At 41.6% G+C, this 421-nt stretch overlaps 1 protein-coding gene across 1 annotated transcript in view; it reads left to right on the top strand.

Annotated features, from left to right (window-relative positions):
* Positions 1-421, top strand: part of txnl1 (thioredoxin-like 1) — a 10,071-nt gene that overhangs the window by 5,663 nt on the left and 3,987 nt on the right. The window lies entirely within an intron of this gene.

Here is a 421-nt window from a genome sequence, read left to right on the forward strand (position 1 = left end):
ACTGTGTGTGTGTGTGTGTGTGTGTGTGTGTGTGTGTATATATAATCGTGTCCTGTGTGTGAGTGTGTGTATATAATCGTGTCCTGTGTGTGTGTGTGTGTGTGTGTGTATAATCGTGTCCTGTGTGTGTGTGTGTGTGTGTAATCGGAGTGTGTGTGTGTGTAATCGTGTCCTGAGTGTGTGAGTGTGAGTGTGTGTGTGTGTAATCGTGTCCTGTGTGAGTGTGAGTGAGTGAGTGTGTGTGTAATTGTGTCCTGAGTGTGTGAGTGTGTGTGTGTGTATGTGATGAACAGGTGAAAAGCCTTTGGGTTTTTGATGCTGTAGCTTTAAAAGTCTGGAGGAACTGAGGAGAAACTGCAGTGTTTTATTACACTATCATAGAGATTCACAACCTTTTTTTTTTTTTTTTTTAAGCTAAAAT

The sequence above is a fragment of the Sinocyclocheilus rhinocerous genome, unplaced genomic scaffold (genome assembly GCF_001515625.1).
Source record: "Sinocyclocheilus rhinocerous isolate Xijiao unplaced genomic scaffold, SAMN03320098_v1.1 scaffold824, whole genome shotgun sequence".
NCBI lineage: Eukaryota > Metazoa > Chordata > Actinopteri > Cypriniformes > Cyprinidae > Sinocyclocheilus > Sinocyclocheilus rhinocerous.